Raw genomic sequence first — 23,618 nt, forward strand, 5'->3', positions numbered from 1 at the left:
TACAGATGTAAAGGGATAAACTGATGGGAATACATGAATATTAGGAGATTTTAGCCCCCCACTGACATCAATGGACAATTCATCCAGACAGAAAGTCAATAAGGCAACAGAGGTCCTAAGTGACACAACAGACCAGTTGCAATCAGCTGATATCTACAGGACACTACATCCAAAAAACCCAGAATACACATTCTTTTTTTTTTTAAACAAACTTTATTTTTTAGAACAGTTTTACATTTATACAAAAATCGCAAAGAGTTCCCATATACCCTAAGCCCAGAAGTAGTGTGAACACTATAATTAATATCTTACATTTGTAATGGTGACAGTTAAGGAACCAATACGTTATTCTCAACTAAAGTCCATACTTCATTCAAATTTCCTTAGTTCTTAATGTCCGTTCACTGTTCTGAACACCAGACTTTTTTAAAAACATCTTTATTGGAGTATAATTGCTTTACAATGTTGTGTTAGTTGCTGCTGTATAACATAGTGAATCAGCTATATGTACACATATATCCTCATATCTCTTCCCTCTTGCATCTCCCTCCCACCCTCCCTATCCCACCCCTCTAGGTGGACACAAAGCACCGAGCTGATCTCCCTGTGCTATGCAGCTGCTTCCCACTAGCTATCTATCTTACATTTGGTAGGGTATATATGTCCATGCCACTCTCTAACTTTGTCCCAGCTTACCTTTCCCCCTCCCTGTGTCCCCAAGTTCATTTCTACGTCTGTGTCTTTATTCCTGTCCTGCCACTGGGTTCTTCGAACCATTTTTTTTTTTTTTTTTTAGATTCCATATATATGTATTAGCATACGGTATTTGTTTTTCTCTTTCTGACTTACTTCACTCTGTATGACAGTCTCTAGGTCCATCCACCTCACTACAAATAACTCAGTTTCGTTTCTTCTTATGGCTGAGTAATATTCCATTGTATATATGTGCCACATCTTCTTTATCCATTCATCTGTCAGTGGACACTTAGTTTGCTTCCATGTCCTGGCTATTGTAAACAGTGCTGCAATGAACATTGGGGTACATGACTCTATTTGAATTCTGGTTTTCTCAGGATATCTGCCCAGTAGTGGGATTGCTAGGTCGTATGGTAGTTCTATTTTTTTTAAGGAACCTCCATACTGTTCTCCATAGTGGCTGTATCAATTTACATTCCCACCAACAGTGCAAGAGGGTTCCCTTTTCTCCACACCCTCTCCAGCATTTATTGTTTATAGATTTTTTGATGATGGCCATTCTGACCGGTGTGAGGTGATACCTCATTGTAGTTTTGATTTACATTTCGCTAATGATTAGTGATGCTGAGAATCCTTTCATGTGTTTGTTGGCAGTCTGTATATCTTCTTTGAAGAAATGTCTGCTTAGGTCTTCTGCCCATTTTTGGATTGGGTTGTTTGCTGTTTTGATATTGAGCTGCATGAGCTGCTTGTATATTTTGGAGATTAATCCTTTGTCAGTTGCTTTGTTTGCAAATATTTTCTCTCATTCTGAGGGTTGTCTTTTCATTTTGTTTATGGTTTCCTTTGCTGTGCAAAAGCTTTTAAGTTTCATCAGATCCCATTTTTTAATTTTTGTTTTTATTTCCATTTCTCTAGGAGGTGGGTCGAAAAGGATCTTGCTGTGATTTATGTCATAGAGTGTTCTTCCTATGTTTTCCTCTAAGAGTTTTATAGTGTCTGGCCTTACATTTAGCTCTTTAATCCATTTTGAGTTTATTTTTGTGTATGGTGTTAGAAAGTGTTCTAATTTCATTCTTTTACATGTAGCTGTCCAGTTTTCCCCACACCACTTATTGAAGAGGCTGTCTTTTCTCCACTGTATACTCTTGCCTCCTTCATCAAAGATAAGGTGACCAAAGGTGCATGGGGTTATCTCTGGGCTTTCTATCCTGTTCCATTGATCTATATTTCTGTTTTTGTGCCAGTACTATACTGTCTTGATTACTGTAGCTTGGTAGTATAGTCTGAAGTCAGAGAGTCTGATTCCTCCAGCTCCATTTTTCTTTCTCAAGATTGCTTTGGCTATTCGGGGTCTTTTGTGTTTCCATACAAATTGTGAATTTTTTTGTTCTAGTTCTGTGAAAAATGCCATTGGTAGTTTGATAGGAATTGCACTGAACCTGTAGATTGCTTTGGGTAGTATAGTCATTTTCACAGTGTTGATTCTTGCAATCCAAGAACATGGTATTTCTCTCCATCTGTTTGTATCATCTTTAATTCTTTCATCAGTGTCTTATCGTTTTCTGCATACAGGTCTTTTGTCTCCTTAGGCAGGCTTATTCCTAAGTATTTTCTTCTTTTTGTTGCAATGTAAGTGGGAGTGTTTCCTTAATTTCTCTTTCAGATTTTTCATCATTAGTGTATAGGAAAGCAAGAGATTTCTGTGCATTAATTTTGTATCCTGCTACTTTACCAAATTCATTGCTTAGTTCTAGTAGTTTTCTGGTAGCATCTTTAGGATTCTCTATGTATAGTATCATGTAATCTGCAAACAGTGACAGCTTTACTTCTTCTTTTCCGATTTGGATTCCTTTTATTTCCTTTTCTTCTCTGATTGCTGTGGCTAAAACTTCCAAAACTATGTTGAATAATAATGGTGAGAGTGGGCAACCTTGTCTTGTTCCTGATCTAAGAGGAAATGGTTTCAGTTTTTCACCATTGAGAACGATGTTGGCTGTGGGTTTGTCATATATGGGCTTTATTATGTTGAGGTAAGTTCTCTCTATGCCTACTTTCTGGAGGGCTTTTTATTATAGAATACACTTTCTTTTCAAGTGTGAATGAAGAAAAAATACGGGGAGGAGGATTCCCTGTCAGTACAATGGTTAGGATCCGGTACTTTCACTGCTTGGGCCTGGGTTCAATCCCTGGGTGGGGAACTAAGATCCCACAAGCCATATGGAACGTTCTCTAGGACAGATCACATACTAAGTCACAAATCAAACCTCAACAAATTTAAGAGGATAGAAATTATTTCAAGCATCTTTCCTGTTCAGAAAAGTAATAAACCAGAAATTAACCACAGAAATAAAAATGGGGGGAAAAAAACACATGGAGACTAAACAATATACTATTTAAAAAAAACAATGGGTCAACAATGAAATCAAAGAAGAAATCAGAAAATACCTCAAGACAAACAACAATGAAAACACAACCTTACAAAAATCTATGGGACCCAGCAAAAGCAGTTCTAAGAAAGTCCATAGAGATACAGGCCTTCCTCAAGAAACAAGAAAAATCTCAAATAAACCACCTAACCTGCCACCTAAAAGAATTTTAAAAAGAAGAACAAACAAAATCCAAAGTCAGCAGAAGGAAGGAAATAACAAAGATCAGAGGGGAAATAAATAAAATAGAGATAAAAAAACAATAGAAAGGATCAATAAAACCAAGAGCTGATTTTTTTAAAAGATAAACAAAAATCAACAAATCTCTAGCCAGGCTCTTTAAGAAGAAAAGAGAAACAACCCAGATAAGCAAAATAATAAGAAATAACCACCAATACTACAGAAATACAAAAAATAATAATAATGAAAGAATAGTATGAACAGTTATCTGCCAAAAAAATTGAAAATGGACAAGTTTCTAGAAACATACAGCCTGCCAAAACTGAGTCAAGAAGAAACATAATTTGAACAGACCAATCACTAGAAGTGAAATAGAATCTGTGAAAAAGCAAAACAAAACAAAACCAAAAACAAACAAAACAAAGAACTCCCTGCAAACAAAAGTCCAAGACCAGATGTCTTCACTGGGGAAATCTACCAAACATACAGAGAAGAACTTATACCTATCCTTCTCAAACTATTCCAAAAAATTAAAGAGGAGGGGACGCTCCCAAATTATTCTATGAAGCCACCATCACCCTGATACCAAAACTGGACAAAGACACTACAAAAAAATGGAAATTACAAGGCAATCTCTTTGATGAATACAGATGCAAATATCCGTAACAAAATATTAACAAGCCAAATCCAACAATACATAAGAAAGATCATACATCACAATCAAGTTGGATTCATTCCAGAGTTGCAAGAATGGTTCAACATATGCAAATCAATGTGATGCACCATATTAACAAAAGAAAAGACAAAACCCACATGATCATCTCAATAGATGCAGAAAAAGCATTTGATAACATTCAACTTCCAGGGCTTCCCTGGTGGCGCAGTGGTTGGGGGTCCGCCTGCCGATGCAGGGGGCATGGGTTCATGCCCCGGTCTGGGAGGATCCCACGTGCCGCGGAGCGGCTGGGCCCGTGGGCCATGGCCGCTGGGCCTGCACGTCTGGAGCCTGTGCTCTGCGGTGGGAGAGGCCGCAGCGGTGAGAGGCCCGCGTACCGCCAAAAAAAAAAAAATTCAACTTCCATTCATGATAAAAACTCTCACCAAAGTAGGTACAGAGGGAACATATCTCAACATAGTAAAAGCCATTTATGACAAACCCACAGCTAACATAATACTCCATGGTGAAAAACTGAAAGCCTTCCCACTAAATTCAGGAACAAGACAAGGATGCCCAACTCTCACTACTTCTATTTAACATAGAATTGGAAGCCCTAGCCACTGCAATCAGACAAGAAAAAGAAACAATAGCTTTCCAAATTAAAAGCGAAGAGGTAAAACTGTCATTATTTGTAGATGACATGATACTCTTTATAGAGAACCCTACAGACTCCACACAAAAACTACTAGAACTAATAAATTAATTCAGCAAGATTACAGGATACAAGATTAATATACAGAAACCTGTTGCATTTCTTGAACTGACAATGAAATATCAGAAAGAGAAAGTTAAAAAAAATCCCATTTAAAATCACATAAAATATATACCTAGGAATAAACTTAACCAAGGAGGTGAAAGATCTATACACTGAAAACTATAAAATATTGATAAAGGAAATTGAAGATGATTCAGTGAAATGCAAAGATATCCCATGCTCTTGGATTGGAAGAATTAGTATTGTTAAAATGGCCACATGACCCAAAGCAATCCACAGATTTAATGCAATCCCTATGCAAATACCCATGACATTTTTCACAGAACTAAAACAAATTATCCTAAGATTTAGATGGAAACACAAAAGACCCAGAGTTGCAAAAGCAATCCTGAGGAAAAAGAACAAAGCTTGAGGTATAACTCTTCCAGACTTCAGACCATACTACAGAGCTATAGTAATCAAAACTGTGGTATTGGCACATAGATCAATGGAACAGAACAGAGAGCCCAGAAATAAACCCACAAACCTACTGTCAATTAATTTTTGACAAAGGAGGCAGAATATACAATGGAGAAAATCCAGTCTCTTAAACTAGTGGTGTTGGGAAAGCTGGACAGCTACATGTAAATCAATGAAATTAGAGCACTTTTTCATACCATATACAAAAATAAACTCAAAATGGTTTAAAGACCTAAACATAAGACATGACATCATAAAATTCCTAGAAGAGAAGATAGGCGAAACATCCTTGGACACAGATTGTAGCAATATTTTCTTAGATCTAGTATGATATCACTTATATGTGGAATCTAAAAAATAAAACTAGGGGTAGGAAATTAAGAGATACAAACTACTACGTATAAAATAAATAAGCTACAAGGATCTATTACACATCTTTAAGGAATGATGAATTTGTGCTCCAACTTCCTATCCTTACAGCTTGAGGAAGCTGGAGGAAGGAGGGAGGTGATTGAATTTCAGCCTTTAATTTGCAACATTTCTACATCTTTTGAGATGGTCAAATGTTATTCCATCTTTAACCTATAAATGTGTTGGAATGCATTGGCAAATTTTCTAATGTTGAGATATTTCTACACTTCTGAAAGCAACCCTATCATTTATTGTGAATTACTGTCTTAAAACATTGCTGAGGGCTTCCCTGGTGGCACAGTGGTTGGGAGTCTGCCTGCCGATGCAGGGGACACGGGTTCGTACCCCGGTGTGGGAAGATCCCACATGCCGTGCAGCGGCTAGGCCCGTGAGCCATGGCCGCTGAGCCAGCGCATCTGGAGCCTGTGATCCGCAACAGGAGAAGCCACAACAGTGAGAGGCCCGCATACCGCAAAAAAAATAAAAATAAAAATAATGGTGGAGTAAGAGATTGTGGAGTTTAACCCCCTTCACAAACACATCAAAAATACATCTACATGAACAATTCACATGGAAAACTAACTGGAAACTGACAGAAGAACTCCTATACTACCAAGGCTGCAAGAAAGATTCCCACATAATTGGGTAGGATGGAAAGGAAGGTATCGAGTTGGGACCTGTGCCCCTGGGAGGGGATTAAGAGGAAAAGGGAGATCACACAGGCAGACACTCACCCTGGGGAGTGAGTTGGTCGAGCCACAGACTGGACCTCCCAGTCCTGGGGTCCTACGTGGAGAAGACACACCCCTTTGGCTGCTTGGAGAATCACTGGGATAGATCCAAAGGCTGGAGAAGCCCAGAATCCACTCATGAGGAGTGTGTGGGAGCTGGCTTGCCACTAGACAGGGCGGAGGGAGGTCTGCCCCAGTGGCTGCCACCTGGCCACATTCCCAAATCCAAACTAGGCGAAGCCCCTGGCCCCACTCACGTCATGCCACAGCTTGGCACTGGATCTAAGGCAGCCAGGTCCTGGGAAAAGACTGGAACTAGGGATGCAGAGGCAGCCTGGGGGCCCGGGGAGTAGTCCAGGTGAGGCAGCAGTAGTCACTGTTGGCACTTACTAAAACGGTGCCACAGATGCAGCCAGACCTCCCAGCTGCACAGCCACTGGAACCCCAGTGACCACCATGCCATGATCCCCACTCCCAGCTGGGCGAATGCTTGGGCTCCACACCAGAACCTTGAAACAGAGCTGGGGCAACCACAACAGGGGAAAGGATGCAAACTTGAACTGCACCCCAGTGGAGCCGCAGATGCCTACACAGGCAGCACTCTGGACCTCTAAGCGCACAATCTCCACTTACTTCAGCACTCCCCTCCTTTGGGGCAGAGGCCCCAGAGTGGGGGAGGACAAGAAACACACTTAAAGGGAACAGAGCCAGCTTGAGCCTGACCCTCAGGGCTTCCACTCCAGCGACTTGGGAGCAGACCCCAACTCTGAGAGGTCGGCCACAGCCATGGTGCAGAGAGGAAGTGTGGCCTCACACTTCGTGCAGCCTCTAGCTCCCCCAACACCACCCACACCCCTATCCAGGTGACAGTGCCCAGCACACCGTGAGGAAAGGCGTGGCCAGCACCCCCATCGTATCCAGCCCTTACAAAGACATTGGGCACACACAGTCTACGTAAGACACTCCCACATAAAAACACCAACTTTAAGACCACAATAGATAACTATTTCACCTAAACTCACAGAGCACGTTGAGTAAAATAAAAAGGCAGAGGAACTATCCTCAATTGCAAGAACAAGATAAAACCTCTGATAAAATAATGAAACAGAAATAATCAGTCTACCAGAAAATGAATTCAGAAAGTTGGTAATAAAAATGAATTAAGAGAATTCATCTAAGCACAGATCCTTTTAACAAGGAACTAGAAACTATAAAGAAAATCAAAAATAGGTCATTCAATTTCTGAGATAAAAAGCACTCTAGAAGCAGTGGATAGCAGACTAAATGACACAGAAGAATGCACAAGTGACCTGAAAGGTAGAATAATGGAAATTGCTCAATCAGAACAGCAGAAAACAAACGAAAAACCAATAGCAACACACGAGATCTATGGGACAATATAAAATGTGCCAACCTACCCATAATAGGAGTTCCAGAAGGAGAAGAGAGAGAAGAGATTGAAAACATATTTGACAAAATTATGGCTGAGGGCTTCCCTGGTGGCGCAGTGGTTGAGAGTCCGCCTGCCGTTGCAGGGGACACGGGTTCGTGCCCCAGTCCGGGAAGATCCCACATGCCGTGGAGCGGCTGGGCCCGTGAGCCATGGCCGCTGAGCCTGCGCGCCCGGAGCCTGTGCTCCGCTACAGGAGAGGCCACGGCAGTGAGAGGCCCGCGTACCGCAAAAAAAAAAAAAAAATTATGGCTGAAAATTTCCCAACCTAAAGAAGGAAACAGATACCCAGGTACAGGAAGAACAGAGGGTCCCAAACAAGATGAACCCAAACAGACACACACCAATGCATATCAAAATTAAAATGGCAAAAGTTAAAGATCAAGAGGATTCTAAAGTCAGCAAGAGAAACACAAAGTGTCATATAGAAGGGAATCCCCATAAGGCTATCAGCTTTCTCTGCAGAAACTTTGCAGGCCAGAAGAAAGTGGCATGATATATTCAAAGTGCTGAAAGGGAAGAACCTGCAACCTAGGATACTCTACCCAGCAAGATTATTATTTAGGATAGAAAGAGAGGGACTTCCCTGGTGGTGCAGTGGTTAAGAATCTGCCTGCCAATGCAGGGAACACAGGTTTAATCCCTGGTCCGGGAAGATCCCACATGCCGCAGAGCAACTAAGCCCGTTGCCACAACTACTGAGCCTGCGCTCTAGAGCCCGTGAGCCACAACTACTGAACCTGCACCCCTAGAGCCCATGCTCTGCAACAAGAGAAGCCCGTACACCACAACGAAGAGCAGCCCTGGCTCACCGCACTAGAGAAAGCCTGCACGCAGCAATAAAGACCCAACACAGGGCTTCCCTGGTGGCGCAGTGGTTGAGAGTCCGCCTGCCAGTGCAGGGGACATGGGTTTGTGCCCCGGTCCGGGAAGATCCCACATGCCATGGAGCGGCTAGACCCGTGAGCCATGGCCGCTGAGCCTGCGTGCCCGGAGCCTGTGCTCCGCAACGGGAGAGGCCACAACAGTGAGAGGCCCGCGTACCGCAAAAAAAAAAAAAAAAAAAAAAAAGACCCAACACAGCCAAAAATAAATTAATTAATTAATTTTAAAAAACAGAATTAGAAAGAGACAGAAAGAATTTCTCAGACGAGCAAAAACTAAAAGAATTCAGCAACACTAAACCTAACTAAACTAAAATTAAAAGAAATGTTGACGGGTCTTCTCTAAATGGAGGGAAATAAGTGTCAATAGGAAAGAGAAAAAATTCCAACAGGAAAGGTGAATATATAGTAAGGATTGAAGATCACTTAAACAAGCCAGTGTAGATGGAAAAAACCAAAAAATTGTAAAAGCAACTATAACTACAATAAACAGTAAAAGGATAAGCATGAAGATGTAAAATATGACATAAAAACACAAGATGTGAAGGAGGGGAGTACAAAATGTAGATCTTTTAGAATGCGCTTGAAATTAAACAGTTATCAGTTTAAAGCAAGTGGGTATAATTATGGGTCAATATATATGAACCCCATGGTAATCACAAATCAAAAACCTACAATAGATAGACAAAAGCCAGAAAGAAAGGAACTCAAGCATACTACAGAAGAAAACCATCAAACCACAATGCGAAAAACAAAAAGAAGAAGAAATGAGCAAAGAAGAACTAGAAAAACAACTGGAAATCGAGGCATGAAACGGCAGTAAGTACACACTGATCAATCATTACTTTAGCTCCGCCTGCGACCCTCAGGTGGGTTGACGTGAGGGTCCCTCTCAAGCCAAAAAGCCAGGACCTCTGCACAGCTCCGTTGACTCCAGCGGGTCCCCGCCCTCTGGGGAGCCCCACCTCCACCCCAGCCATGGGAGGGGCTCACTGGGCCGGTCCTTACCTACACAGATGGTGCAAACATTCTGAACGGTGTTGTTTTTGTATCAATATGTTTGTGCAGTGATGAATGTATATATTTCTCAGACTTGGGGTGAGTGAGCAGCAACCCGGCTCTGCCACCGCTCGCTCCCGCCAGACCAAGCCCACCACCGGGGCTCCTCCACGATTGCAAAAAAGGTAAAGAAGAAAAGATGAACCTTTAAGCAGATACGAATCTCAGAGACTTGCAGCATAGCCATACACCTCCACCTGTGAAACGAACAATCTGGACCCAGACGGACTTTCAGAACCTCACACAGCCGTGTGTGTTACCACCGTTGGTCGCCAGTTGGGGGCTCTGGGCTGTCCATGGCCTCCCCCCCAGCCCCACCCATCAGTATTCACTGGACTGGCCGTGTGTAGGAGTGCAATTGGGGCGGGATGGCTGGGCAGGCGGACCCCAGCCACCCTCCCCACGGCCGTCCTGAGTCGGGGTGAGGCCTGGGCAGGCGGGAGGGCAGGGTTCAGGGCAGAGGTGGCCGCATCCGTCCTGTCGCCTTGGCTTGGGGGGGGGGCGGCAAAAGCAGAGGTGCCAGGCCTCAGAACAGACCAGGGATCCCAGCCCTGCCAGCCCCCTGCAGGGACCAAGGCCCTCGCTCTTCCCCAGAGCCAGGGTGGGCATCATTGGACATGTGAGCCCGATGCCAGGAGGGGGTGGTGGAGCGGGGCCTGACCAGAGCCTCAGTTTGACATTCCAAATCAGGGGGTGGGTGTGCGCTGTGGGAATTGAGGCTGCCCGGGATCCTCTGCCTTGGACCACCCCCCCCGGCTTGTCACCCCACTTTAATCTTCTACCGGGGACCCCTACCCCTACCCCACCTTGCTATTTATTGCTGTAATTTATTGACCTCAAATATGCTGCACAACAGACCTCACTCAGGGCAGGGAGGATCCCCAGGGCTCCCCCCACCTCCACTTGGCAGGGCCCCATGGGGCCAGGTGCTGAGGAGAACCTCTCTATCCCCCCACCCATCACTTGCTTTCCCCCTCCCCCATTGGGGGACCAGGTTGGGCACTGGCCCATTCACAAATACCTCAAGGGGGAGGGGGAGGGATGGGGTTATAGTTGTTTTGTTTAATGGGAACTGGAAGAGGGATCATGTCCTGCTATGTGCCCTTCCCAGGAAGCGGGGGACCACCATCGCATTCCTGTACCGGCCACTGCCACTGTCAGTCATCACACTGAGTTCACTTCCCTCCAGAGTTTGGATAAATTCAGGTCAGAGCTGCAGGTATGTAGCCCTCAAGTGTCATAGTAAAGCAGTTCACCGATCTCTCCATTCAGAAGCGTGCAGTGTACAGTGATGAGAAACTGTTATTTTATGATCTTTTCATTAAAAGATTGATTGAAAAAAAAATAATTACTTTAAATGTCAATGGGCTACCTGCTCCTATCAAAAAATGTAGGGTGGCTGATTGGAATAAAAAAAAAAAAACTTGCTCCCTACAAGACTTGCTGCCTACAAGAGACCACTTCAGGGCAAAAGATACACACAGACTGAAAGTGAGAGGAAGGAAAAAAGATATTCCATGCAAATGGAAATGACAAGAAAGCAGGGGTGGCAATACTTATATCAGACAAAACAGACCTTAAGACAAAGGCTGCAATGAAAGACAAAGATATAATGATACAGGGATCAATACAGTAAGAGGATATTACACATGTTAACATATACATACCCAACACAGGAGCACCTAAATATGTAAAGCAAATACAAACAGATATAAAGGGAGAAATTGACAATAATACAATAATATAATAGTAGGAGACTTTTAACACCCCACTGACATCAATGGAAAGGTCATCCAGAAAGAAAATCAATAAGGCAACAGAGGTCTTAAATGATACGATATGCCAGTTGGACTTAATTGATATCTACAGGACACTACATCCAAAAAAGAACATTCTTTTCAAGTACATATGGAACATTCTCCAAGATAGACCACATACTAGATCACAAAACAAGCCTCAACAAATTTAGTAGGATAGGAATTATATCAAGCATTTTTTTCTGACCACGATAGTATGAAACTAGAAATCAACTACAGAAATCAAAACAGGAAAAGAACAAACATGTGGAGACTAAACACCATTGTACTAAAAAAACAATGGATCAACAGTGGAATCAAAGAGGAAGTGAGAAAATACCTCACGACAAATGAAAATGAAAACACAATTTTTCGAAATCTATGGGATGCAACAAAAGCAATTCTAAGAGGGAAGTTCAGAGTGATATAGGCCTTCCTCAAGAAACAAGAAAAAATCTCAAACAACATAACCTATGACCTAAAATAATTAGAAAAGAACAAACAAATCCCAAAGTCAGCAGAAGGAAATAATAAAGGTCAGAGAGGAAATAAAATAGAGATAAAAATAATAGAGAGATCATTGAAACCAAGGGTTGGTTTTTCTGAAAAGATAAAATTGATAGACCTTTAGCCAGGCTCACCAAGAATAAGAGAGGACCCAAATAAGAAATGAAAGAGGAGAAATAAGAACTGATACCACAGAGATACAAAAAGTCATAAGAGAATACTATGAAGTTATATGCCAACAAATTGGACAAATTAGAAGAAATGGACAAGTTTCTAGAAACATACAGCGTGCCAAGACTGACTCCAGAAGGAACAGATAATTTTTTTTTTTTTTTGGAACAGATAATTTGAACAGACCAATCACTAGAAGTGAAATAGAATCTAATTTTAAAAAAAAACAAAAAAACTCCCAGCAAACAAAAGTCCAGGACTAGATAGCCTCACTGGGGAATTCTACCAAACATAAAAACATAAACATATAACTATCCTTCTCATACTATTCCAAAAAATTGAAAAGGAGGGAACACCCCCAAATTCATTCTAAAAGCCACCATTACCCTGATACCAAAACCAGACAAAGACCCTACAACAAAAAGGAAATTACAGGGTAATATCTTTGATGAATATAGATGCAAAAATTCTCAACAATGTATTAGCAAACTGAATTAGACAGTACATAAAAAGGAACTACACCATGATCAAGCTGGATTCATTCCAGGGTCACAAGTATGGTTCAACAAATACAAGTCAATCACTGTGATACACCACGTTTTAAAGGAAAGAAAAATCACATGATTATCTCAATAGACTCAGAAAAAGCATTTAACAAAATACAACATCCATTTATAATAAAAAACTCTCATAAAAGTGGGTGTAGAGGGAACATATCTCAACATAATAAAAGCTATATAATGGGACTTCCCTGGTGGCACAGTGGTTAAGAATCCGCCTGCCAATGCAGGGGACACGGGTTGGAGCCCTGGTCCAGGAAAATCTCACATGATGAGGAGCAAGTAAGCCCATGCGCCACAACTACTGAGCCTGCGCTCTAGAGCCCGTGAGCCACAGCTACTGAAGACCGTGCACCTAGAGCCCTTGCTCTGTAACAAGAGAAGCCACCGCAAGGAGAAGCCTGTGCACTGTAATGAAGAGTAGCCCCCCCTCACCACAACTAGAGAAAGCCCGCATGCAGCAACAAAGACCCAACGCAGCCCAAAAATTAAAAAAAGAAAATTTTAAGTACAATTTTTTTTAAAAAAGCTATTTATGATAAACCCACAGCCAACATAATACTCAATGGTGAAAAGCCGAAAGCCTTTCCAGTAAATTCAGGAACAAGACAAGGATGCCCACTTTCATCACTTCTATTTAACATAGTATTGGAAGTCCTAGCCACAGCAAATCAGACAAGAAAAAGAAATAAAATGTATCCAGTTTGGAAGGAAAGAGATAAAACTGTCACTATTTGCAGATGACATGATACTTTATATAGAGAACCCCTGAAGTCTCCACCCAAAAACCACTGGAAGTAATAAATGAATTCAGCAAGATTGCAGGATACATGATTAATATACAGAAATCTGTTGCATTTCTTTACACTAATAATGAAATATGAGAAAATAAAGTTTTTAAAAGTCCCATTTAAAATTGCATCAAAAAATACCTGAGGAATGTGGTAGTTGCGGTGGGGGGAGGAGAAATATTCTATAGTCCTATGATTAGGTCTCAGTCTTTTAGTGACTCTATGATTCTGGACTATAAACTTCACAACTATTTCTCAGATTCCCCCCACCCTTAGGTTGGACAAGATGGCTAGAGTGGACTGGAGTAGGCGTTTCCCTTCTCCCATGCGGCTCCAGCCAGCTGAAGTTGGATATTTTCTTCCACCAGGTTAGTGAGGCTCTGATAATACCCTAGCAGGTAGGGCTCTGGCTAGTTAGGTTGCCCTGAGGGCAGGCCTTGTTAAGAACGAAGTGCTCTAGCATATTTCAAAATGGTTCCAGGAGTTCCCTGGTTGCCTAGTGGTTACTGCCATAGCCCAGGTTCAATCCTTGGCAATCCCTGGTCAGAGAACTGAGATCCCACAAGCTGTTCAGCACAGCTGAAAAAAAAAAAAAAAAAAAGGGAATTCCCTGGCAGTCCAGTGGTTAGGACTCAGCGCTTTCACTGCCAGGGCCAGGTCCGATCCCTGATCCCTGGTTGGGGAACTAAGATGTTGCATGGCACGGCCGAAAAAAAAAAAAAAAAGGTTCTTTTCTCTTCCCCATGCTAGAAGCACAAGGGGATTTTCCTCCACATTTAATGTGGGAACCTGGTCAAACTCCTCGAGGTAAATTCCACAATACTATAGCAGCCCCGTTATGACTGGGTCCCCCCTGGAGTCAACTCCCAGATTGTGCAACTTGTCCTCTAACAGGACAAGTTTTAATTATAAAAAGCTACAATTTAGGTTTTCCTACCCCAGCACTGGTTCCCATGTTAGTTTCCCCTAGTCTCTGTTCCAGCAAGCAAAGACTTCATGTATTTGCCTGTCTCTCCAATCTTGGGAGCAGCAGTATGCCCTGTGTCCTTCCCTCTCTTATTTTTTATTTTTACTTTTTAAATTATTTTTTAAAGGTATTTTTAATGTTTAATTAATTAATTTTATTTTTAAATTTATTTTTGGCTGCGTTGGGTCTTCGTTGCTGCACGTGGGCTTTCTCTAGTTGCGGCGAGCGGGGGCTACTCTACGTTGAGGTGCACGGGCTTCTCATTGCGGTGGCTTCTCCTGTGATGCGCGGGCTCTAGGCCCACGGGCTTCAGTAGTTGTGGCTCCTGGGCTCTAGAGCGCAGGCTCAGTAGCTGCAGTGCACAGATTTAGTTGCTCTGCGGCATGTGGGATCTTCCCAGACCAGGGCTCAAACCTGTGTCCCCTGCACTGGCAGGCAGATTCACTGCACCACCTGGGAAGTCCCTCCCCTCTCTCATATATTCAGGAAGAGTTGTTTGGTTTTTCAATATGTTCATCTTTTCTCTTTTTGTTAGGATTGATCGGCAACTTCCAAGCACCTCACATGCCAATTAGAAACTGAAATTCTGAGGTCTGCCTTTTTATAATTAACATATCACATTCTTTCCCCCTAGACCATACTCTGTGTCCTCCCCAGAACTATTTCCTTCCCCAGACAACCTGAGAGTTCTTAGATCGATTTAGCAATTTTCTTTGTCCATTTCCTGATTGAATTCATCAAATTCATCAATTATGACCAACTTTAGCAGAAAGCATTCAAATAACAGGTAATAAGATTTAATGAAAGAGGTAGCAGATCCACTTCAGGTGATCCTACCTGGACAAGGCTAGTGACCACCCACTGCCTCCCCCATAGGTGGGAGATACCCAGAACTGAAGAGGGGGTGCTGTGTGTCAGTTCATGAGGTGGGCCCAGGAACAAGACATTAATTATGAAACTGAGCAGGAACCTGCAGGATACCCCCAGGCACAGACCCCCCCCCCCCATTTTCCCTGCCTCCTGTTTGCAGAAAAGCTTTAGTCTCCTAGGTCTTCCCCCAGTCCAAAGAGCAAATTTCATCAGAGAAGTGAGAAAATGCAGAAACAAAAACAGGCAAGCAAGACAAAATAATAATAGTTAATACCCATAAAACAAAGTCAAGGACCTTTAGTTCTTCCTAAAGGGCTATAGATGATATCCTAAGCCATATGTATGAGTAGTTTTGCAGATACTAAAACCCTACCAGGTGGAAGACGTTAACTGCATGCTGACCACAAGCACATAGACCTCACACCAGCTGGAACGAGAAGGTTGATGATGTTAACTCCTGAAATACCACCCCGTTACCAATGAATCAGAAGAATGCCCGTGAGCTGATCAGGGAGGCTGCATCCCTCTCCCTCAAGCCATCTTTAAAAACTCTTCCCTAAAAGCCATCAGAGAATCCAGGCCTTTTAAGCATTCACCTTGCAACAAACACTGTACTTTGCTTCACCACAACCCAGTGTCAAGAGATTGGCTTTGCTGCACATTGGGCGAGTGGACCCAAGTTTGGTCCGGTAACAATTACAATGCATAAAGTTCTGTAACACAAGACTACGTATGCAATATAAATCATACATACAAAATTAAATCATATTTTTAAATGTAATCATTTGCAAGATTATGGAGTACCTGCCTCATATTGTTGCTTGGCCTCTGGGTTCAGCTTTAAAGAAAACACCGGCCTCAGGAAACTCAGAGCCTGAAAAAAAAAAAAAAAAAACCATTTGTAACTCACAGAAATACATGGAAAGTTTGATAACCACTATAAAAATGTACCACAGAGCCTAGCTGCTCAAAGTGTGGTCTGTCGACCAGCAGCATCTGCATTACCTCGGAACTTGTTATAAATGGAGAATCTCAGGCCAACGGAATCACCATACCCAAGAAATCAATATCTGCAGTTTAAACAGATTCCCAGGGAACTTAAAGGTACATTTGAGATTAAAAAGCACCATCAGGGGCTTCCCTGGTGGCGCAGTGGTTGGGAGTCTGCCTGCCGATGCAGGGGACACGGGTTCGTGCCCCGGTCCGGGAAGATCCTACATGCCACGGAGCGGCTAGGCCCGTGAGCCATGGCCGCTGAGCCTGCGCGTCTGGAGCCTGTGCTCCGCAACGGGAGAGGCCTCAGTGGTGAGGGGCCCGCATACCGCAAAAAACAACAAAAAAAGCACCATCAGAGAGAGATACACAAGTATAAAATCTGTCTTTACCCTGAAACAGCCCTGCCTCTTGCCCTTGAAACTTCCTCAAGTAGAATCTGTCCCTTTCTCACTCCCCTTACCTCTGAAATGGGAGCTGGGTTAAAAGTTCTCTCTCCACCCGTTGTGCATTCTAGGTTTCCTCCCCATCTTTATGCAAAATACCACATTCCCTATACCTTTACATGGCGCACTATTCCCCACCCCCCGCATCACAGGCTTTTTCCATACCACTAAGTGAGTTGAATTCAGGTGGGTGATGAGTTTCTCTCTAGCCACTCAACTCAAATAAATGACCTCCTTTCCCAGCCTGCCTTGCATACACACTCAGGACATTGTTGTCACCTGGAGCTGGTCCAGGTGTATTGTTTTCACTTCAAACATCCAAGTCTGAGTCAATGTTGACCCTTCCCACTGATATACTATCACTTCTCGATAAATCCAGCTGCTTCTAGTCTTTCTTTTATACCCTCCAGTCCTGCCACCCCTCATTACTGTCTTTCCCCCTTTCATTCATGTATTTCAGTCCCTCCTTCTACCCACCCCCCATTCTGATGGGGACCATATCTCCATTCTAATTCTCCCCTCTTTTCTTCTCTCCCTCTCTTCATCCACTCCTCTTATGCATAGACTTTTCAATGCACTTTTGCTCACTCTTGTCGTGGTCAAATTCAGTATGTCTCTCAAACTTTAGGTCGGGGGAGCCTAACTCAATTTATAGCTGATTTTGGAAGTGGAAGATGGGACACATTGTACAGGGAAGAACCAGGATTGTAACTCTCTCTCTTCCTCTGCAGTCTCCTTCAAAATTTCTCCTTATAACCCATAATTCCTGTTCTGCAATTCTCTGATTTGTCTGAACTTCTGTACTCTTTTCCAGGTACTTGGGCGCTCAAGTTGTGATACTGTTATTTATAATAAGAAATATATATTTTGTCTTAGTCTCTGCTCCTGACACAGAGCTCCTAAAACCCGTGGCATTTCCTGTGATGAGAGCCATAAAGGTGCTTTTCACTGTGTTCATGAGGTGACTTCTGGAGGGTATCACTTTGGGAAGTATAAACATTTTAACAATATTAATTCTTCCAACCCATGAATGCTGGTTATCTTTCCATTTAAATATGACTTCTCTAATTTTTACCAATTTTTTATAAACTTCAGTGTTCATGTGTTTTACCTGTTTGGTTAAGTTTATTCTTTTTTTTTTTTAATAAATAAATTTATTTATTTATTTTTGGCTGCATTGGGTCTTTGTTGCTGCATGCGGGCTTTCTTTCTTTTTTTTTTTTTTCGCGGTACACGAGCCTCTCACTGTTGTGGCCTCTCCCGTTGCGGAACACAGGCTCCGGATGCGCAGGCTCAGCGGCCATGGCTCACAGGCCTAGCTGCTCCACGGCATGTGGGATCTTCCCGGACCGGGGCACGAACCCGTGTCCCCTGCATTGGCAGGCGGACTCTCAACCACTGCACCACCAGGGAAGCCCAGGGCTTTCTTTTTAGTTGCAGCAAGCGGAGGCTACTCTTCGTTGTCGTGCGCAGGCCTCTCATTAAGATGGCTTCTCTTGTTGCGGAGCACGGGCTTTAGGCACACGGGCTTCAGTAGTTGTGGCACATGGGCTTAGTTGCTCCACGGTATGTGGGATCCTCCCGGACCAGGGCTCGAACCCATGTCCCCTGCATTGGAAGGTGGATTCTTAACCACTGCACCACCAGGGAAGTCCCAGTTTCCATTTTATTCATCCCATTTCTTGATAACCACCTGATGATTCATAAACTGGTCCCCATACTCACAGAGGGCAAGGATAGACTAGAGAAAGATGTAGATCACGCTAGGTTGGTGGGTGACAAGTCTAATGAGCAAAGAAACTTAGTTAAAAGGCTTCTCCTGGGTGGACACGAGACAAGTAGATCCCACACCCAGGCAACAAATCTTAACATGTTTATACAGAGGACTTAACTGGGTTCAGTCACATACTGACTTCGGATGGTCTCAGCAACACCTTACTCTCTCAAGGCTGTGTTCTTGCAGAAGCTTCCACTATGGGAAATGTGGGCAGAATGTACATTCCAAGGACAGAAGACGGGGTGAGGAGTCTCTCGTTGGCTGGGTCCATCTCACAGGTCACATCCTCTGGATTACTTCCTCCAACATCACCTAAGCATCAGCGACGTGCGTGTCCACGCTGTAGGTGAGGGCTGGTGTTTGATGAAGTTGCAGCATCAGTTCCTGCTCTTGAGGGCTCAGGCATGGACTCTGCACAGCTCCATCAGCTGGGATTAGCATATGGGAAGACTCAGGGAGTCCTCAGTGGCAAAACTGCGGGTATCACTGACAGCCACAAGGGCTGCTTGGTACTCCTTGGCGATAGTGGATAAGGTCTTCCTGCTCTTCTTTTCTCCTCCAGCGTGAGGTCACAGCCAAAGGGATCACTCTTGGCAGCAAGATATGTGGGATGGGAGGATGTGGCGACACAGGTGAAATGCTTCTATTTCCTATAGGGACCTTCTTGGTTTTTCTGTGCCCCACACAGACACTGCTGCTGCTGCTGCTTTTTTTAATATTGAAGTACAGTTGATGTATAATATTATACAAATTACAGTTGTACAATACAGTGATTCACAAATTTTAAAGGTTATACTTCATTTATAGTTATTATAAAACATTTGCTATATAACCCACGTTTAATGATGTTCCATAGTTTTTTCCACTGTGGATGTACATTTCCCACCAACACTGTATGAAGGTTCCCTTTTCTCCATGTCCTCGCCAACATTTGTTATTTGTGTTCTTTTAGATGATGGCCATTCTGACAGGTGTGGGATGGTATCTCATTGTGGTTCTGATTCGTATTTCTCTGATGATGAGCCATGTTGAGCATCTTTTCATGTGCCTGTTACCCTGCCACTTCTTAATTGAACTCCAGATCTCTCCCAGAGCTATTTTCATCAGTGGATAATTATTAAATCATTGTTTTTTGTCAGGTACAAATGCTGGGACCACCTAGTCCACTGTGTTGCTAATGTCACACTCCTAAATGCTTTTTTTTTCTTTAAGAGATTAAGATGGTCCATGGGAAATAGGTATTTTTACATGGTGTTAACGGAGCTAGCTCAACTGGAACAAGCTAGGAAAACTAGTTGGTTTCTGCTGTTTCTCCAAAGACACCTGATGACTGTCCTTTATACTGAAATTTGGTTAAGGAGGCACTTAGAGGACAGAAATTGCTGGTAATGATGAAAGATAGAAGGATTTATTCTTTCAGAAAAAAAATAAATTCCTGGGCTGTGACCTGTTTAGACCGAAGTGGACCCATTAAAGGTGTTTAGAAATGTATCTCAGTTGATCAAGATTTGGATCACAGAACTTTCTCAGGATCCATGGATGTGTTTGCCATCACTGTGGAGACCAGTGCCTGCCCTACTCCCTCAGCTGGAGCACTTTGGGAAGAGGTACTGATCGAGACTGCTGGAATCATCATCCTCAGGTAAGACATATAACTGTATAAGTTGATCCACGTCGTAAGGAGTGGAGGCCCAAGGAGGATCAGAGTCTCTGAAACTTATCTGCTGGAGATCATCAGGCAGAAAATCACAGGATGAATTGCGTGGAGTGGTGGCAGCCCCTTCATGTTGCTCGACACGAAAAGCCTTATGTAGTTCATGATAGGAAGCATCTGAGATGCCGCGACTCATGGGATGAGTGTTCCCTGAAGTGCCAGGTAAGGGCATCTCTTCCCCTTTCACTGAAATGACCTGTTGTGGGTCTGCTAGGGACAGATTTCGCTGAGATTGATCCTCCTTCCTCCTTTTGACACGCTGGTTTTTAAACCAAGTCTGGGAAGGGAAGAGATGAGCGGGTTAATAAGGGGGGGATGTGTCCAAAGGGGAATCCTCATGTACCTCAGAAATTAGGTTGCTTTGGTGTGTGAAAGTGACTCTCACATGTCTTCATACTTATCTGAATGAGGAAGGTTCTTTCTATCCTCTCTGTCCTGGGATCCAGGGGGCAAAGGGAGTGTAGGATTGTGCTAGCAATTGGTAGAACAGGACAGAACACTTTAAGCCCAGAACACGAGGTATCTTTAAGAAAGTGGATGTTGTCTTGGCGGATACTCTGGGTTCTCCGAGAGAGGATTCTGAAGCCTGAGAACATGCAGGGGGATTCTAGCTTGGGGTGCCTTCAGGATTCGTTCAGGGGTTCTTATGCCCTGAATATTCTGTGGGTACTTAGCTGCAAGGCATGTAGATAATTGTGAATGTCATGATTAAGGAGAACCTAGAATAAACAGGAACAGACCCAAATGGGAGTATCTGAGATCCATCACCAAAGGATATCATCTAGCATTGTGGGCCTGGAGTCAGAAAGGCCTGGGTTCAAATTCTAGCTCTTGTGTTTATAATTCTCGGAAGACAATTCCTTTCTGTGACCCTTAGTGTTCTTCAATAAAAGCGGTGGTCATTAGAACAAATATATAAAATGCTTAACGTCTGTTCTGGCGCACAGCAATTTTTCAAGCAATCAGAATTATACTGATGACTAAATGTGTGTGAAACTCTGAGTTAGGTGTGCTATCTGGCTATATAGAGACAGACTCAGGGACATACCTTTATTATTGACTCATCAAGATGAATATTTGAAGAAAGTTCTTTTATAATGAACCAATTTGGGTACATGGTCTTTTCAAATGTATCTTTTAGTGCTCCAAGCTGTTCCCGGCTGAATTGTGTGCGGAATCGGCGAGCTGAATTTGGATTTCCTGTGAAAAGAATAGACAAAAATCTTTCATAAAAGATATATCCAGGGCTTCCCTGGTGGCGCAGTGGTTGAGAGTCCGCCTGCCGATGCAGGGGACACAGGTTCGCGCCTCGGTCCAGGAAGGTCCCACGTGCCGTGGAGCAGCTGGGCCCGTGAGCCATGGCCGCTGAGCCTGTGCGTCCGGAGCCTGTGCTCCGCAACGGGAGAGGCCACAACAGCGAGAGGCCCGCGTACTGCACAAAAAAAAAAAAAAAAAAAAAAAGATATATCCAATAATAAAGGTAGTGGATAAATCACAAGTAGTAAAATTGATTCAAAATTAATTTTGAGTCCAGAGATACATAAAATAAAAAGATGTAAAATGTGTCATCAAAAATATAAAATGTGGGGCTTCCCTGGTGGCGCAGTGGTTGAGAGTCTGCCTGCCGATGGAGGGGATACGGGTTCGTGCCCCGGTCCGGGAAGATCCCACATGCCACGGAGCGGCTGGGCCCGTGAGCCATGGCCGCTGAGCCTGCGCGTCCGGAGCCTGTGCTCCGCAACCGGAGAGGCCACAACAGTGAGAGGCCCGCGTACCGCAAAAAAAAAAAAAAAGGTATATATATAGATAGATAGATAGATAGATAACATGGGAGGGGGATTTAAAAATATAAAGTTTGGGATATGTTCAAAATTAAGTTACTATCAACTTAAAAGAGACTATCAAATACATAGTATATTATATATGTGAACCTCATGGTAACTACAAAGCAAACACTTAAATACCTAAAGAAAATGACAAAAGATATAAAAACACTAAAGAAAACAATCAAACCACAAGGGAAGAGAGAAAGAGAAAAAGAAAGGAACAGAGAGGACTACAAAAATAGCCAGAAAATAATTTTTAAATGGCAATAATTACATACCTATCAATAATTACTTTAAAGGTAAATGGACTAAACTCTCCAATCAAAAAACATAGGTGGCTGAATGGATAAATAAAAATTTAAAAAAAAAGAAGCAAGACCCTTCTATATGCTACCTGTAAAAGACACACTTCAAAACTGAAAACACTCACAGAATGAAGTGAAGGGATCAAAAAAATATATACCATGCCGACGGGAAGGAAAAGAAAGCTAGGGTAGCAATACTTATATCAGAAAAAATAGACTTTAAAACAAAAGATTGTAACAAAAGACAAAAAAGGAATTATAGAATGATAAAGGGGTCAATCCAACAAGAAGATATAACATTTGTAAACATTTCTGCCCCCAACATAGGAGGACATAAATATAGAAAGTAAATATTAAAGAAATAAAGAGAGAAGTACACAGCAACAATAATAGTTAGGGACTTTAATATTACATTCTTAAGGAAACTACTTTCAAGCTAAAATTCTCTATGCAGCCAAATTTATCCTTCCATGTGACGACAGGATAAAGACACTTTCAGATGCTCATAGGTTCAACCAACTTATCTTCCGTGTACTACACGAAGATATAGTTCAACCCAGCAAAATAAAGAACGGTGGGTCAGGGAGGAGGAATGTCCCTGGCGGTCCAGTGGTTAAGAATCCGTGCTTCCAATGCAGGGGGCATGTGTTCGATCCCTGGTTGGGGAGCTAAGATCCTGTGTGTCACGCAGTATGGCAAAGAAAACAAAAACAAAAGCGGGGGGGGGGGGGGGATTTGTGTGGAAGAAAAGAGGATCCACACAAAAGGGTAACAAGGGGAATTCCCAGGTTGATTCCTATACACCAGGCCTGGAAAGCAAGCACCTGTGTAAAAGACACAATAGGCCCCAAACGTGCTAAGCCCCATGTCAGCAAACCAAAACTTAATACTTAACCTAACTCTAGTTTCAGCCCCTCTCAGGAATGTGACCTTTAATCAGTCAATCTAGAATTTCCTGGCCAGCACTAGTGAGCTAATCTTCCCTCAAAGGTGACCCCTGTCTTCCCCCAAAGGTGACTCTGCCTGAAATAATCCTTTCTTTTATTTATGACTTCCTTGTCTCACCCCTTTCTGCCTTTACAAACCTTCATTTTGGGACTTCCCTGGTGGCAGAGTGGTTAAGAATCCGCCTGCCAATGCAGGGGACACATGTTCGATCCCTG

The 23,618-nt window shown here is 42.9% G+C and overlaps 1 long non-coding RNA gene across 1 annotated transcript in view; it reads right to left on the reverse strand.

Annotated features, from left to right (window-relative positions):
- Positions 1–20,197, reverse strand: part of LOC137214690 (uncharacterized) — a 41,367-nt gene extending 21,170 nt beyond the window's left edge. The window contains exons 1-2 of the long non-coding RNA XR_010939003.1: positions 18,726–20,197; positions 16,203–16,268 (exon numbers count right to left, since the gene is read on the reverse strand). This is a non-coding gene — a long non-coding RNA (uncharacterized lncRNA). The remainder of the gene's footprint in view (positions 1–16,202; positions 16,269–18,725) is intronic.
- Between the last annotated feature and the right edge of the window lie 3,421 nt (positions 20,198–23,618).

The sequence above is a fragment of the Pseudorca crassidens genome, chromosome 20 (assembly GCF_039906515.1).
Source record: "Pseudorca crassidens isolate mPseCra1 chromosome 20, mPseCra1.hap1, whole genome shotgun sequence".
NCBI lineage: Eukaryota > Metazoa > Chordata > Mammalia > Artiodactyla > Delphinidae > Pseudorca > Pseudorca crassidens.